Source organism: Primulina huaijiensis, chromosome 2 (assembly GCF_012295235.1).
Source record: "Primulina huaijiensis isolate GDHJ02 chromosome 2, ASM1229523v2, whole genome shotgun sequence".
NCBI classification, from domain to species: domain Eukaryota; kingdom Viridiplantae; phylum Streptophyta; class Magnoliopsida; order Lamiales; family Gesneriaceae; genus Primulina; species Primulina huaijiensis.
The window spans coordinates 7165406-7183428 of NC_133307.1; the positions used below are offsets into that span (position 1 = coordinate 7165406).

The 18023-nt window shown below is 37.6% G+C and overlaps 1 long non-coding RNA gene across 1 annotated transcript; it reads right to left on the bottom strand.

Annotated features, from left to right (window-relative positions):
• Positions 1-15189: 15189 nt before the first annotated feature.
• On the bottom strand, positions 15190-17306 carry LOC140959242 (uncharacterized). Its single transcript, XR_012171954.1, has 2 exons — positions 17145-17306; positions 15190-15364 (listed from the first exon to the last, which is right to left on the bottom strand). It is a non-coding gene; the product is annotated as an uncharacterized lncRNA (long non-coding RNA).
• Positions 17307-18023: the final 717 nt, after the last annotated feature.

Below are 18023 nucleotides of genomic sequence, written 5' to 3' on the forward strand. Positions count from 1 at the left end.
TATCTTTGGAATCGATCGACCCCCACTTGCTGAGTGTTTCCCAAAACACTCACCCCCCTTACAATTTCAGATAAGAATGAAGAGCAAATAAATGAGAAGGAGCGGGAAGATTTCTGGGGTTGGTGATCGATGATCAAGAGCAAGAGTCAAGTTATCCCCTTTTGTTTAGTTTTCCGCTTTTCGCAACTTTGATGTATTTTATTTCATTGTCATTGTAAGACAATACTTTAATTACGAAAAAGACTGGTTTGATTTGATACGAGGCTTTATTGTTTTCAAAATAATTGTTAAACAATGCCGGATGTCACCGACGCTTCGGACACGGGACGTGACATTTTAGTGGTATCAGAGCAACCAGGATCATAATCCCGCTGGGATTTTGATAGACAAAATTTGGCGAAGTCAAATTTTGACAAAAGCCAGTACATCCCAATTTGAGTCCAACTTTCATCTGTTCTTGAAATCCAACTTTCATCTGATTCTTAAATTTCGAATAGACTCCAGAAATCTATCCCTTCAATCGCTTGGCAATTCTTAGTATCAAAATTTTTCCACGACCACTTTGTTTCTATTATTTGTGCCTTTCTTTCTTTTATACGACTCTGATGCTTTGCCTTCGATTTTATCCTAGGAAATGGTTGCTCCACGTACCCGTGCTCAGGCTGCCCTTCGCATGCGCCAGCTCACGATTGACAATCAGACTAGAGAAATTGCGACCCTAAAGGCGCAACTGGCTAGAGAAAAGTTGGAGAAACGGGAGATTATTGAGAGTAGACTCATACTGGAGACCTATGTACAACGATTGACTCATCATCTGGACTTGGCGGAGAGCCAGCTGATGCAGATACAGACCGATTCCGCTCGCATCACGCGCTTAGCTGCACTTAACAGGGATTTATTGGATAGAGTGGAAATAGAGCGAGGACGTGCTGCTTAGGCCCGTCAGCGCCAGGAGGAGTACAACGCCAGACAGGATCGGTACATTTCGAAGCTTCATGGCACTATGGACAGACTTCAAGATCAGAATAATTACCTGCATTTGGTGATAGAGAACATGGAGGAAGAGAAGGTAGCACCGATGGAGGTGGCCGGAGATGACAGCGCCAGTGACAGCGATGGCGGAGAGATGTTCGATTAGATTAGCATTATAATATCTGGGTTGTAATAAAATTTGTGACTAAGAAAATACTATGTGTACCAAATTATTTTGAAACTTTCTATTATCCTTCTATTGCATATTTAAAAATTTGATGAGTATCTTATGTATAAAATTGTTTTTATTTTAGGAAAACAACATGGATCTTCAACGCATTATAAATGAACTTCAAAATCAATTTCAGGAAAAAGAGTCAGAAATTAAAACACTGAAAGAAAAAAAATGAGAAACTCGAAAGAGATAATTTCCAGTTAGACGGGAATAATGTATGCATGACGGAGGATCTTCGTGAGGCCAGAGAGGAAGAGAAGAAACTACGCGAGGACGTAAGACGTTATGCCGCTTATCATCTAGAGTCGGAACGTCGACACGAAATCACCAAGCAAGAGTTAAACAAAGCTCATGATAGGATTTTTACCCTCAAAATCCGGGACGATAGCCTTCTCAAAACACAACGCCGTCTGGAGGAACAGATCGCAGATCAAGAAATCACTGAGAAAGTAAGCCAATCAAAATGAAAATCCACCACCACCTCAGAGAGTAAACCTCAGTCAAGAAGATATGATGGAAATAGCCACTATCGTAGCTGCGACGTTGCAAGGATTCGTGAACCCATTAGCTAACGCCATCCAACCACCTCAAGAACCACAACCACGTGGAATTAAATACCATTATGAATCTCTAAGAAGGAATCGAGTTCTAACCTTCGATGGAAACCCAGACCCGGAAGTCAGTCACAACTGGCTCAAGAATGTCGAAGCACAATTGCATTTACTGGAGATACCTGAAGAACTGAGAGTGGAGGTTGTAACACCGTTTTTGGAAGACCGGGCTAGGAAATGGTGGGAAACTGTGTCGCCATCTTTGACAGAAGTGGAAGAGATCACATGGCAGATTTTAAAAGAGAGTTTTTGAAACAATACTATCCAGCTGAATTTAGACTCCAGAAGTTGGGTGAATTTGAAAGCTTCAAACAAGCTCCAGACATGTCAGTAATGGAGTACACTTCACGATTCAACGATCTGGGAACCTATGTCTCAACGATCATGTCGGATGAAACGTTAAAAATGCATCGTTTCAAGAAGGGACTCAACAGTCGCATTCAGTCGGCATTGGCAGTATTCAAGCCAAACAGCTTTGCGGATTTGATGGGCGCTGCAATGAGCGCAGAAACATATATCAAACACCGTGAGGAAGAAAACAGGAGTAAGCGACCGTTGGCCAACCAAACTACTCAAAATGGTCCCAAGTTTAAGAAGCCTAATCATTCAAGTGGACCTCCAAGAGGAAGTTTTAACAGTGCTGGCCACACCGAAGGAAAGTGGTACGATACATGTCGACATAAACATGTTGGAGAATACTATCGGAAGACAGGTGCTTGTTTTAGGTGCGAAAAGGTGGGTCATAGAATTAAGGATTGTCCGGACAACAAGGAAAAAGGGGCGGGGCCAAGCAAACAACATGAAAACAAGACTAATGCTCGGGTTTATGCAATCACCCAAGAGGAAGCTGATAACACCAATGAAGTGGTGGCAGATACCATTTTACTCAATGAAATGCCTGCATATGCTTTGTTTGATTGTGGTGCCACACATTCATTTGTGTCTAGAAGATTTGCTAAAAAGCTTAAACTTAAACATGATACTCTTAGTGAACCCTTAAGAGTGGCAACACCGACGAGTAAAGTAATTGAATCACACAAAGTGTATCGAAACTGTAAAATTTGTATCAGCAATCAAACTTTCAAAGCGGAATTGATTCAACTCTATATGGTTGAGTTTGACATCATTCTTGGAATGGACTGGTTGGCTAAAAACCATGCTATGGTAGACTGCCAAAGGAAAGATATTAGACTTCAGACTTCGAACAAAGAGGAAGTCATATACCACGGAAAATCCAAAGAACGAAAATCTCTACTATCTGCCTCACAAGCCTGGAAGGCCATAAAAGGAGGTGAAGAGATTTATCTAGCAGTAATCAATGAGGTCAACGTGGGAGAAATCCTAAAGTTAGACGATATTCCAATTGTTCAAGAATTTCCAGATGTTTTCCCTGAGGAATTACCGAGGAAGATACCTGATAGGGAAGTAGAATTTGAAATCAATTTGGTCCCTGGTGCTGCACCAATCTCAAAGGCACCATACCCAATGGCTCCAGCAGAATTAAAGGAGTTAAAGGAACAACTCCAGGAATTATTAGACAAGAAGCAGATTCGCCCAAGTGTATCCCCGTGGGGAGCTCCAGTGCTATTTGTAAAGAAAAAAGACAGGAGCATGAGGCTATGTATTGATTATCGGGAGTTGAACAAGATAACCATAAAGAATAAGTACCTACTCCCGAGAATAGATGATCTTTTTGACCAGTTAAAAGGAGCTAAGGTTTTCTCAAAGCTCGATATGAGATCTGGTTATCATCAATTGAAGGTCAAAACTGAGGATATACCTAAGACTGCTTTTAGGACAAGATATGGACATTACGAATGCACGGTAATGCCATTTGGTCTAACAAATGCTCCTGCAGCATTCATGGACCTTATGAACTGAGTGTTCAAACCATATCTCGACAAGTTCGTGGTCGTTTTTATAGATGATATCTTGGTATATTCACCAAGTGAGGAAGAACACAAGGAACATTTGTGTCTCACGTTGCAAACGCTGCGAGAAAAGGAACTATATGCCAAATTCAAGAAGTGTAAATTCTGGTTAAAGAGTGTGGCGTTCTTAGGCCATATAATCTCAGAATTTGGAGTGTCAGTAGATCCTAAGAAAGTAGAGGCAATTAGGGATTGGCCTCAACTGAAAACTGTAACCGAGGTGAGAAGTTTTCTTGGATTAGCTGGCTATTATAGAAAATTTGTGAAAGGATTTTCTTCGATAGACATTCCACTCACCAAACTTACTCAGAAAAACTCGAAGTTCATTTGGAATGAAGCTTGTGAAAGAAGTTTTGAAACCCTGAAGACGAAACTCGCATCCACACCAGTACTAGTTCTTCCCGAGGATGGTAAAAATTTCACTATGTACAGTGATGCTTCCAAGGAAGGATTAGGGTGTGTGCTTATGCAAGAGGGTCGGGTAATTGCGTATGCCTCTCGACAATTGAAACCGTATGAGCAGAATTACCACACTCATGACCTTTAGTCAGCTGCAGTTGTGTTTGCACTTAAAATCTGGAGGCACTACCTTTATGGAGTAAAATGTGATGTGTTTACCGATCACCAGAGCCTCAAGTATATTTTCACCCAGAAAGAATTAAACATGAGGCAAAGAAGGTGGATGGAACTTCTAGAGGATTATGATTTGGTAATCAATTATCATCCAGGAAAGGCGAATAAGGTGGCTGATGCATTGAGTCGAAGAAATTTTGGAAGAGTAAGCTTATCTTCATTATCAGCACGACCAGGACTACGAGAAACCATCAAATTAAAGCAGAGTCAAGACACCTCCATCCTTAAAATTGGAGAACAAATACGAGAAGGAAGAATTCCAGAATTTCAAATAGATGATAATGGGATACTCTGGATGAAAGGACGATTGTATGTGCCAAATATCGATGGAATTCGAGAGGAGGTAATGGCCGAGGCACATAAATCAAGATTTTCGGTGTATCCAAGGATTACCAAAATGTATAGAGATTTAAAAAATAATTACTGGTGGAACGGAATGAAGAAAGACGTAGCTGTCTTTGTTTCCAAATGCCTAACCTGTCAACAAGTCAAGGCAGAACATCAAATACCTGGAGGACTTTTACAACCATTGGAAATACCGGAGTGGAAGTGGGATAACATCTCCATGGATTGCGTTGTAGGGCTACCAAGATCCAGGTAGGGTCACGATGGTATCTGGGCAATCGTTGACAGATTGACCAAGTCTGCACATTTCTTACCAGTGCGGATGACATATAACCTGGATAAGCTCGCTACCTTGTATATGGACAACATAGTGAGATTACACGGAGTCCCGACAAGTATACTGTCTGATAGAGATCCAAGATTTGTATCAAGATTTTGGAAGAAATTCCAAAAGGCTATGGGAACCAAGATTACTCTCAGCACGGTCTATCATCCCCAGACTGATGGCCAAACCGAAAGGACAATTCAGACCCTCGAGGATATGTTGCGGGCATGTGCGCTGGATTTTTCCGGAAATTGGAGTGAACAGTTACCCCTGATCGAATTCGCCTATAACAATAGCTATCACAGTAGCATCAAGATGGCTCCGTATGAGGCTTTGTATGGAAGAAAGTGTAGGTCGCCTCTATATTGGGACGAAGTTGGAAAAAAAGCTGTTACTGGACCAGAACTTGTGCAAATAACCGTTGACAATGTAGCTGTGATCAAAGAAAGACTTAAGGCAGCCCAAGATAGACAAAAGAGTTGGGCCTATTTGAGAAGAAGACCGTTTGAATTAGAGATTGGCGAAAAGGCTTATGTCAAGATCTCTCCTATGAAGGGAGTAGTTCGATTAAGTAAATCCAGAAAATTGAACCCGAGATATGTGGGACCGTTCGAGATACTGGAATAGGTAGGAACCTTAGCCTACCGATTAGCATTACCACCTGATATGTCCAGAATACATAACGTTTTCCACATCTCCCAGCTGAGGAAGTATGTCCCAGATCCGAGTCATATACTCAAAGTTGCACCACTGATGATCGAGGGAAACCTCAATGAAGAACTCAAATACGAAGAAGTCCCTACCCGAATAGTGGACTCAAAAGACCAAGTGTTGAGAAATCGGACAATACCTTATGTCAAGGTACAGTTGTCAAATCACACGGAAAGGGAGGCAACTTGGAAACTCGAAGAGAAAATGCGATCTCAGTACCCTCATCTATTCGAAAGATCAAGCTAACGCAAGTTTCGAGGACGAAACTTTCAATAAGGAGGGAGGGATGTGAGAACCCGAGATTTTCCGATCCAAAGCAAATCAAGTAAGTGATATGAACTTGAAAGTTAACTTAAAATAAGTTCGACAATTTTTCGTTACAACTAAACAACTTGAATATTAGCTTAAATTTTCAGTAAATTTAGCTCGAGAGAATAACTTCAAAGCTCGGGGTTTAGCTCAGCGGGAGGCCAAGCTAGAAGTAACTGCATCCATTGAAGTACTGTCACGGGAGGAATAAAACCCCAGCTCAAGGACTCAATTCGTCAGCTCAAAGCAGCTCAACCAATCTTGTCCTAACAAGAACAAAAAGGGAGCTACAAGATGAGCCAAGAGTTTGGACAAATTAAATGTGCAAGAAATAACCTTTGAGTTAACCCATGAAGGAGCTGCGGGAGGAGCTAAGAGCTAGGACATAATAATGATGCAAGGAGTGACCCTTTAGAAAATCAAGGTGACTCTTGAAGCTTGCATGGGATTTTGGACCACAATTATGGTTAGTCTTGAACTTGAAGAATGCATGGAGATTTGAAACACAATAATGACTAATCTTGGAGGCCAAGATTTTTGCCAAGGCTAGTGGAAAGGACTAGGATTCCTCTATAAATAGCACTTCAATTCTCATGCCAAATACACTCCAAAAATCCATCAAAAACCCTACAAAATTTCGGCCACCCCCTTCCACAAAAACTCTCCAAAATTCGTCCAAGGCAAGGAGAAGTCGAAGTCGAAGTGCTGTCGAAATCACGACTCAGTCTACTCGAAGTTATAATCGAAGTGCTGCTCAATTAGAGATCACAGTTGTTGAAATAGCGTCGAAGTGCTGTCCAATTTTCAATAAGAAATTTCCTTCAAAATACGGTAAGTGGGTTTTTGGTTAAGTATTTGTTTCTATTTTAAACTTTGATATAAATAACGTGACATGCATGTTGGTGTGTCTGTTTTTCGAAAATGTCAGTGTGTTCTATTTTAAATTTCGATCGATTATGTGTTCTCTTCTAAGTTTCGAAATTCTTGGTTCCGCTGTGTCTGTATGAATAACTCTGAAATCTGAATAGCTAAAAAATTCTGTCTGTTACTTCTGAATTCTGTTGCAGTGTTACGATTCGAATTTGAAATGGGACGAGAATTGTAGTTCTGTTCTGGCCACCATTGGTGGGTATAAAACCATGTTCTGGCCTCACCCCTTAGAGTACTAACATATTGGGGACAATTTGACCATGGTAATGAGATGAGTAACAGTGTTATGTCCGATCTGTTCTGTTCTGTTCTGTTCTGTTCTGAATTGAGTTTATCTGTTTCTGAATTGCTATGAATCATCTGATAAATTCTGTCATTTATTCGATTCGCTTCTGTCATGATAAGTTAAGAATATTAAGTTTTGAAAGCCTATTAAAAGGACGTTTTAAAAAAAAACTAAGTCCTATATGTATCTTTGGAATCGATCAACCCCCACTTGCTGAGTGTTTCCCAAAACACTCACCCCACTTTCAATTTCAGATAAGAATGAAGAGCAAATAAATGAGGAGGAGCAGGAAGCTTTCTGGGGTTGGTGATCGATGATCAAGAGCAAGAGTCAACTTATCCCCTTTTGTTTAGTTTTCCGCTCTTCGCAACTTTGATGTATTTTATTTCATTGTCATTGTAAGACAATACTTTAATTATGAAAAAGACTGGTTTGATTTGATACGAGGCTTTATTGTTTTCAAAATAATTGTTAAACAATACCGGATGTCACCGACGCTTCGGACACGGGGCGTGACAGAAGAGGAGAAAATCTTCGAATTTTCATAAACAACTTCTTTCCTCTTTATTTACTACTATTTACTTGAGATGCTAAGTATATTATTTGTGCTGATAGTTGAACTAAAGTAAATCGAGTTGTAGACTCTTATATCATACTCACTAAGTAATCTGAGCATTTTTCGCACTTTAAACATGTTTTTAGTTGCTCAAATTACTCAGCCTTCTTGGAATATTGTCTTGAATTGTTAACACAGCTCAAGCTTAGCATTATTTGACATAATTTACACAACAGTTAATTCATTTCCCCTTTAAAATGTTATCTTCGATCCTAATAATTGGTATCAGAGCGATTTATTCCAATGTCTAAATTTCTAATATATTAAATGGCCTTCTTTAACAAAATCCATATGTTTTCAAAAGAATAATAAGATGATTGAAAAATCTGAATGCAGACACATCTATCAGTGATATGTACGGTTTTTACGTGTTTTACTGCATTAGTTTTGTGAGTGTTTTGCATTGTGCATGCGTACATTTCATTTACATTTTGTTCGTTTCAAAGTAAGCATATGCATGTGATCGTGTCTCACTTGGGTGTGGTGAATTTGCAGGAAAAATGACCGAAAAACTGAAATCGGAGCAAAATGTGTAAGAATGGACAGAAAGACTGGCGTCCGAGCGGCAGAAATTTACCGCTCGGGCGCGAGAAGTGATTCGCGCAGCCAATTTCCAGAAAGTGTGGCGCTCAGGTGGTAATATTCTACCGTCCAGGCGCGAGATTTGCCTTCCGAAGAAACATACAGAATACTTGGCACTCGGGCGGTAATATTCTACCGCGCGAGCGCGATTGCCGCACTACCCAAGCAGATTATAGAGGATGTGGCACTCGAGCGGTAATATTTTACCGCCCGAGCGCCACCTATTTTTGGGAAGATTTCTTGTCCGATTCCTTACCTTATTTTCGGGATATGGATGATATGAAGAGGTTTGGGGGACGTTTTTGAGGGCATTCAGACAGAATTCATCAGCCACCACAAGCCTTGGAGAGGACTTTGCGCTTGGAGTTTGAGATTCGGAGATTTTCCGGGCGTCGTTCCTCGCACTTTCGTCACGCATAGTATTTCTGATCTAGTTTTTATCATTTAAACATTGTGTTGTCTTTATTTCTACCATGAATTCTAGTAGCTAAAGCAAAATATTTGTTGGGATTTAAGGGATCCTACCCCAAACTTTGATCTAATTGATTTATATTTCGATTGTTGCTTTGTTCTTGAATGTGCTACTGTTTTTCATTGTGTTGTTGGGGCGTAGCTAAATTTAACAACGTTTTTAGATTGCGAGTGAGTTCGAGAGAATAGCTTGTGATAGGAACGAGTAGCATAGTTTGTGGATCTACAATTTACATAGATATATGAAATTGGATACACGCCGATAGTCATAGTCCGATAGGGCGAAAACTAGGGGATTTCATAGATCGACATGCGATTCACTCTTGATAAATAATTAAAGACATTTAATTACTCCACTGAGTAGAATTAGTTTGGCATAGCTCGAGAGAGTGTGTTCAATTGAATAGGAAATCCTGTCGGAAGCATACAATCACTATCGAACGAATTAATTATTTAACGAGGGGTAGGTGAACTAAAATTCCCAACAAATTCATTTCTCATTGAGTTTTTAATCAACCATCCTAGATATTATATCTCATTATTTAATCCTTGAATCATTTTATTTGCATATTTATTTGAGCATAGTAGTACTAAAACAATCAATCAAATTTAGTTACTAAAGATTAAATAACTGAAAATAATAATTGTCAAATACAGTCTTCAGTGGAGCGATAGTCGTACTCACGTACATTATACTATTACTTGACATCGTGCATTTGCGATTAATTTTTGAGCATACAAAATCATATTTTTAGTAAGGATTCCACTGTGCAAGTTTTGCTTGATCAATCAGCTCAAGACAATGACATGTGGTATGTCATCATGGATGAACCAATGAAGATTATGAAAGAAAATACACTCATTGTTGTAACAGATGGTGCTCCTCAAATGGAAGAGAAACTCGGGATGGAATGGACAGCTGATGACAAAAAGAAAAAATATCTGGACAACGTTGCAAAAGATATCCTTTATAGGACATTAGATAAAAATATGTTCAACTATTAAAACATGTTCAATTGCTAAAGAAATCTGAGAAAAACTGACCCAACTTTGTGAAGAAAATGATCAAACGAATGAGAACAAGCTGACAATGACCATTCAAATTTGATAATGTCAAGATGAAGACCGGAGAAACAATGAACGAATTTGATAAAAGGTTCATCAACATAATAATCGAGCCGATGACTCTAGGAAAGGACTACAACAATAGGGAGGTTGCACTTAAAGTGATGAGAGCCTGATGTAGAGAGTGGGACGTCAAGACCATAGCCATGAGGGAGTCAAAGGATCTGAAAAAACTCGAGTTACACGATCTGTTTGCTTACCTAAAGGCCTATGAATTCGAGCTGGGAACCAGAAATGAAGAAGAACCATATGTTCCACTAGTTACAAAAGTCCTTGTCACAACAGAAGATTCGAATCCCTATCCAAGTCAGCAAAACAACTGAGCAATGATGCCATGTCACTATTTGTCCAAAATTTTGGGAAATTCATGAGGACGAATCATTCTAACCTTCAAAACTTTTATAAAAGAACAACTAAAACAAATAATCAAGCTTGTTTTAATTGTGGCAAAACATTGCCGATTGGACTAGACCAAAGAAGGATCACAAAAAATCATCTGATAAAAGAAAAACCAAAGACGAGAAGAATTCATTTAGAAGAAAGAGATAATATAATGCGTTGATGACAGAAGAAAGTAAGAGCAAGTGAGCCAAGAGAGACTCAGAAACCACCGGCTCAGATAACTCCAGTGATAGTGATGATGATTCAGTTAAGTGTCTAATGGCCAATGAAGATCTGGAATCCAACTTGATAAGCTATTCGATTTCACTTCCGATGAATTCGCACGAGACGATATGATCAATCCACTGAATGAGATGATAATGGATTATAAAAGACTTTCGCAAGCATTTGCGGAAGTCAAAGTAGAAAACAATTGTCTGACAGATAAACCTAACAGCTCCAGCTCTGAACAACTTGATGAACTGGACAGTCTTAAGACAAAAGTTAATATGCTCAAGGCTAAAAACGATAAAATGTTGTATGAAATCCAAGTAATAATGATTAAAAATCTAAACTTGACTAATTTAGTCTACGCTTGGACAAAGTCTTCTATTTATCTTAAAAGATGCATGAAGGTCAAAAGCAAGCTGGTGACAGATCGTGCTTAGGCTTTATTCATAATGAATGCAACTTTTCTGAAATAAGTAATCAGTTATGTCTAGAGAAAGCAAATCTACAAACATAGATTTTTTCATATAAAACACAATATATGAACATTTAGAACATGGAATTCAAGTTTGTAAACATGTGCATCAAAATAACACTGGAATGGATCGTGGACTTGAATATGTAGAACCTGAGAGTTCTAAGTTAGGGTGGATCAGAAACAGACAAAGCAAGAATGGATATGATCATCATTCTAAGTCAAGCTAGTTTGATAAGAGTTATACTAGACATATTTCTATGAATGTTAGAAATAAACATTATTATAATTGCAAACATGTTAAAAAGAGATATAGGCTAACTGATTAGAAAGAAATGCTTAAACAAAAAGTTCTGTGAAGCACACACCACATGACACGAACAAGGTTTCAGCACAATCACACGGTGGAGAATCGGTCAGGATAATTCAAGTGTGGGTCCCAAAAAAGACTAATATGTTCTGGACCCAAATACATGTGGGTACCAAAATCATTTTTAATATGTGATTACAAGAGCAACATATTGAGCTGTTGAAGAAGTCAATTTGGTATCTAGACAGTGAATGTTCACAACAAATGATAGGAAATATCAAGTTCTTATCAGAAATCATTGACTATCAAGGTCCAAAATCATATTTGGAGATTACTCCAAAGCTTGGTAACGGGTATGCGCAATATTGAATTTTCAAATGATAAGGTATGCTTAGCATGTCAGATGAGAAAGCAAGTCAGATCGACTTTGATAAACAAAGGTTGTAATGCCATAGCTCGATGTTTCAAACTTCTTAATATGGATCTATTTGGCCCTATACCTGTAACGAGCTTAGGGGTAATGAGGTACACTCTTGTAAATATTGATGATTTTTCAAGATTCACATTAGTTATCTTTTTATGATCAAAAGATCATACTAGTTCACTATTGATAAAGATACTAAAGCATTTACAAATGAGAAAACCCTAATGGTGTAACGCCTCGAAAATTTAATAGTACACGAAAAAATCAAACATGATGTATTTATATTATTTTAAATTATGCATGCACCATATTTTAATTGTTATAAATATATTTATGCAATTACATATTATTTTATTCATGTATATATTTAATTGTATTATTTGAGTTCCAGTTTTTCAGGCAAATACACGAGATCGGACCGGGAATAGGATATTTGAGATATTTATTTTTGAGCAAAATTCACTGCTCAAAGATTATTTTAAGTTATGGAGTATTTTATTTTATGACAATTAGTATTTTATTTTTCCTTAATTGTTGTGCAAATTTTGTAAATTTAGGAATATTTTAAGTATCAGTTTTCAAGCCTCGAGTAGTCTAAAATTTTATTTGGACTACACCATATATTGATTAATTAGTTTAAACCTAATCAATATATTTAAATTATCCATATAATACCCTAAATCCACCCCACTTGCCTCAAATTTCAAGACTTTGGCCAAGTCTTCTCCGGAAGAAACTTCACATGCCAATCTATTCTCCTCCATTTCCCCTCATTAATACCCTTCTCTCCTCAAGTGTTCTTGAGCTCCATTTCCATCGGTTCTACCATTTGAGAATAGCAAGAAGCTCCAAATTTCTTCTTCGTGTCCGGATCGTCGAGATTTGCGAGATTCTTTACGTTTCAAGACCAAAGGCATGTATATTACGTTTTTTTTCTCATCAATCAAGTAATAGTATGGATTTTCAAGCATTCATGTTTGTGAGAAACATTTTCATGCAAGTATGTTCAAGATTTATGTTCATGTCAAGATTATACAATTGTTTCTCATGTTTTCATGTTGTAGGCGACGTTGGATGGTTCCAGGCTAGCATAGCTGCTTATGATCATGTTCATATATTTTTAGACCCATATTGGTATGTTGGTTGAGGATTTATAGCACTTGGGTGGTAAGAGTTGATAGCATGAGTTCATTGTGCAGTGGGTTTCTGGGTGTGTGTTTTACTTTCATTGTTTCAAAAACTGGTATCTATCCGTCCATTTTCTGAAAATGCTTTCAACACAAAAATTGTATTTTATTGTGTTATTTTCGATTTGATATAAAATTCGTAATTTTTGAATAAGAAATGAGGGAGATATGATTTTTCTTGCAAAACCGCACAATCTGTCCGAAGAATATTTTTGACAGCGAGCTCTTGAAATCTGAGCTTTTGTATTTTTAAATACTGGTATCTATCCGTCCATTTTCTGAAAATGATTTCAACACAAAAATTGTAGTTTATTGTGTTATCTTTGATTCGATATAAAATTCGTAATTTTTTTNCAAAAATTGTAGTTTATTGTGTTATCTTTGATTCGATATAAAATTCCTAATTTTTTTATAATAAATGAGGGAGATATGATTTTTCTTTCAAAACCGCACAATCTGTCCGAAGAATATTTTTGACAGCAAGCTCTTGAAATCTAATATTTTGTATTTTTAAATTCTGGTATCTATCCGTCCATTTTCTGAAAATTCTTTCAACACAAAAACTGTTTATTGTGTTATCTTCGATTCAATATAAAATTTGTAATTTTTCGATAAGAAACGAAAGAGTTATGATTTTTCTCGTAAAACCGCTCAAGTTGTCTTAATTGTGCGAGAATATTTTTGTTCAAGTTTTTGGTGTGTGTTCGAGTTTGAGATCAAATTCTGAGTGGTTTTGGGCAGTGTCATGGTCTTAATAAGTGTCTTAGGGTCGAGTCTAAGTTTTTGTTCGAGTTTGATTCGAGTCGGTTTGTGTTTAGAAATTTTATTGTTTCCGTAAGCTGTAAAGTGCCATTTCTTGGGATTGGCTAGTCGTAAGCTTTCTTATTTTATTTTGGGTTGTTCGAAAGTGTTTGGGCCATGGTTTGGGTTTTTGGACAGTAAGTAACATGTTGTTTAAGGTTGATTCGAGTATCGAGTCACTTGGTATATCCTAAGTCGTCGAATGAATTTTGGGAGTTACACGTATACGATTTGGGACTAGTTTTGAGTTGTCTGTCAAGTTCAATTGCAGCGAACCCGAGAACAATCCAATGAAGTCTAAAAAGTTTATAAGTATGATATCAGGTATGACGTATCTTAAAAGTATATTTTTGAGATATTTAACTGTTTTGTGGCCACTCATTTTACGGGTTTGGAATCCGGGTATCGTGACCGGTGAACACTCCAAAATACGGGTTAGGAACCCAGAGTACACGTATCTGGCGAACTATCTAATAGATTCAGTTGTATGTGTTATGATTGGACATCCAGACCCAGAACTTGGATGATCCTTGCAGGCCTAGTACTATGGTGTAGTTTGATCAAACGATTCATGCGTGCCACAATTCGAAAATCAGATCTCAATATTATGAACAGTACATTCCAGCCTCACACAGTGTCATACCAGTTATGTTCTCGTCATATTATGACATATTTATGTTGAGACTACCATTTGTTCTCATGAAATTATTTTCATGTATAATAGCCAAGTCATACATATTTATTTATTTAGTTTCAATTTACCATGTATCAGATATGTTAAAATCACAGGATTTTTATACGTATTATTTGTTATCCACATATATGCATGTTGAGTCTTTAGACTACTATACTTGATTGATGCAGATGTTGTTGATGAGGAGGCTAGGGGCGGTGATCAGTAAGTGGTCTCGGACTGTGGCAGTTGAAAACCCGAGGGCCGCCAGTGTTGTATTTATTTATGTATTTTATAAACTTGAATTTGTAGTACTCTGATATTATTAAACTGGGTTGTGTATTGTAAAAATACTTATTTATATTGCATGAGTGTATTTTATTTTTAGTAACGACTCGAGTTTGTATTAATAAGAAATTTTTATTTCTTCCGCAAATTTAAAAAAAAAAAAAAAAGTCTGGGTCGTTACAGTTGGTATCAGAGCGGTCGTTCTTAGGGTTTTGTCTACTGCCAGTGTAGAGGCCTCTAAATACGTACTTGAAAATTTGCGGAAAATTTAAAAATTTTCTTTTTAATTAATTAAAATGCCTCATTCATAAATAAATAACTGATAAAAAAACATTCAAAATAGCAGCGGAAGTAAATGTTTGTTTGCAAGATAATAATTTAAAACAATTCAACAACGAAGAAATTTGTTTGAGTCAAAATAGTAAATGCTAAAAACATGAGGTCCTCGGGTTTTCAATACTGCCGACCCAAGCTAGCTCACTGATCCCCGCCCTCGGTCCCTGCATCATCGGTACCTACAACAATCAAGTCTAATGAGTCTAAAGACTCAGCATGCATATATCGTAAATAACGAGTAAATAAATAATAAAATTTCATGCAAGTGAAAATATCATGTCGTGAGGCATAACGTAAAATATCGTGTCATGATTAATTATAATACGTGCATAACTGAACTGAAAATCATAGTGAAAATGTTTGCTCTTTGGAGCCTTGTAATGAAATAACTTGTAATAATTTTCTTGGTGAGATTATGGTCTACGCAAGTGGCCCCTGAACTGACCGGTAACTGACGACCGGGTGAAATAATAATCCCATGACCGGTAACTGACGACCGGGTGAAGTAATAATCCCATGACCGGTAACTGGCGACCGGGTGAAGTAATAATCCCATGATAGTAAAGTGGCCACAAGCAATATCGCATAAATCTCAAAAAAGTGAATATTTTGCACGTGATATAAATAAATAATATCATTAAATATGAACAATTTCGATCTTCTTGCATTAAAATCATGTAATTGCGATATTTAAAAATACCTATATGGCTTGATTGAAGAGTGAAAGAAGATATAAACATGCCTTGGTTTGTTTTGACAGAAAACAAACGAAATAACGACGCGGCGCGGCGGAGACGGAGTGCTCTTCACTTTCTCTCCGCCGCGCTCTTCACTTTCTTACTTTTTCTCTCTTAATTCCTTTAAACCAAGCATGCACCATAATTATTATAATAGCGAAAAAAATCGAAAACATAATGCATGAACATTTAAAAATATCATGATTTTGTGCTCAGGGCGCTGACTTGACCAAAATCTCACCCCGGGTGCAAAATGACCATTTTGCCCCTGGAAACCCAAAAATTATCGTTTCACACCTGGACCTCTAAAATTGACCCAAAGGTTACCAAACTCCTTAAAATGTCCCAAAACATTTTTAAAAGCATCTCTAGACGTAAACTCAAGCCCATTTCATAACTTAACCGAATTGTTTTAAAACTTGGATCAAGGTCCCGATTTTAACCCGAATCGACTCGAAACTTAACCAAAACTTTCCCAACTTTTTATCACACCTTAACAACACTTAAAAGACCCTAACACATAATTTCTAGACCCAAAATCCACGGCTGAAAATTCCAGAATTTATCCAAATTCTCGGCCCTACCTTATCTTTATTCCTATTACCTTCCTCATCTCCAAACTGACGTCCTAGCCTACGGGACGGCACCATCCATGGCTCGACCTACCAGGGACCTAGGCCAGACCCTAAAGAGTCCACTGAACTCTCGCAACCAGCTCCATGCACGCTGCAGCCACCTACACGCTCTAACACCCGAGAACTCACTACCGCGTCCACTCCCATTCTCGATCGATCGGCTACGTTGGTGGTTCCAACAATGGTTGAGCCTCCTTGAGCCATGACTCAGACCCATGATGGTATGATCTAGACCTTGGATCGGCCTTTGCATCGCCGTCTCCAACTGTTCACCCGATTTCCTTCAAACCCGAAGCAAAACTTCCTAATCTACACGGCTTCTAGCGTACATCATGCACCTCTCATTTCCAGCCTATTGACAGCATACCCTCAACCATAAAGCCCTTCAGCAATGCCCCTTGACAGCCCCCTTTGCAGCCACCACAAGAAAATCGTGAGTGAACATAAAAATGTCATGGTTTATGCACAATTACATGTAAAAACCGAAAAACTTTCATACACAAGCTTAGATCGAAAAGTTTCATGCATGAGCACAACCATCAGCGTATAAAACGTGTATGATGCGTAAAGAATGATACAAAGCGTGCCTTAGACGTTATAGAAGCGAGGAGATCGAAGAACGAGCGTCGAGAATTTGCCGAGTGAATTTTCTTCTTGAAAGGAGTCACTTGGCCGAAGCCTCCATGGAGTTTTCTGCTGTGGAGATGCTGAAATGAAGATAATGGAGTGGTTGGAGAGGGGTGTCGGCTGTTTTAATGTGTAGGGTAGCTTTGGTTTAGTTTAGGTTATTATTAAAATAGTTGATTAATAGATAATGGGCTCTAAATTTAAGAGTTTAAAAAAATATTTAAGCCCAATAAGCTTAAAATTAGGCTCATTAAATCCAAACTCACTCCCGAAAAATATTTCGTGTTGAAAAGTTTTTGAAAATATTAGCCGAACCTTCAAAAGTTCCTCGAATCGATAAAATTTGCGTACCGTTAAAAATTAAAATCCTGTGGGTAAAATACCCCAAATTTCCTTTTAAAAAAATTACACTTAAAAACGCTTTAAATTAATTTGTAAAAATAAATCGTGTAATAAAAATAATTTTCCCTAAAATTCTCCGGTCTCCGATCCTCGTTCGAAATTGAAATGCACATAGAAACCCTAATGCGTGAACTTTTAAAATTTCATGAATTAAATCCTATCATGCATGAATTATGAAATAAAATGCATAAAAATAATTAAACACAATTTAATAAAATAAACATACATTATATGCTTTAAAAGAATTTAATAAAATACCAAAGAAATTTAATAACTTGCATGCATGCCGACTTTTTAAATTATATCTACTAACATGCTAAATTACCACTTCTTAAATAAGTCTTTATTAACATATCTCAATACTCCATCTCCAGTCCGGCCTCACTTATTTAACTGAAAATGTGACAATTAAACTACTACGTACAATAAATAAATTT